Source organism: Corapipo altera, unplaced genomic scaffold, assembly GCF_003945725.1.
Source record: "Corapipo altera isolate COAL_440 unplaced genomic scaffold, ASM394572v1 67, whole genome shotgun sequence".
In the NCBI taxonomy this organism is placed as follows: Eukaryota; Metazoa; Chordata; class Aves; order Passeriformes; family Pipridae; genus Corapipo; species Corapipo altera.
Window position 1 is genome coordinate 4,903,971 of NW_020884906.1, and position 632 is coordinate 4,904,602.

Consider the following 632-nt stretch of genomic DNA (forward strand, 5'->3'; position numbering starts at 1 on the left):
CTTGGCAGCATTCAGGAAGTGGCAACTGACTCCCTCCAGTGAAGTGCTCGTATCTCAAATAGCACTGGGATGAGAGGATTGCTGGGCCTGCTCACATCACGGGTGAGAATCCCTCATTTTCACCAGAAACATTATTGATGACACCCAAGGGCACTAACGCAGCCGGTGGCACCAGTAAAGCTGGGAACACCGGCATGGCAGGTGGCACCGGTGCAGCCAGAGGCACCGAGATAACTGGTGGCACCCGTGCCAGTGGCACTGATAAACCAGTGGCACGAGTGCAGCCGGTGGCAAGGATGCAGCCAGTGATGGGGGTATAGCTGGTGGCACCAGTGCAGCCGGTGACAGGGGTACAGTTGATGACAAGGGTGCAGCCGGTGACAGGGACTCAGGGGATTAAACCAGCGACAGAGATGCAGTCGGTGATAGAGGTACAACCGGTGACAGGGGTACAGCCGGTGACAGGGGTACAGCCAGTGATAGGGGTTGAGCCGGTGGCAGAGATGCAGGGGATGCAGCCGGTGATAGACACACAGTCACTGACAGGCGTGCAGCCGGTGGTCCCGATACCCGGGACCGCCGCGGCTCCGCCGGGACCCGCCGGGCGCTGCGGGCGCTGCGCGGCCCCTTTA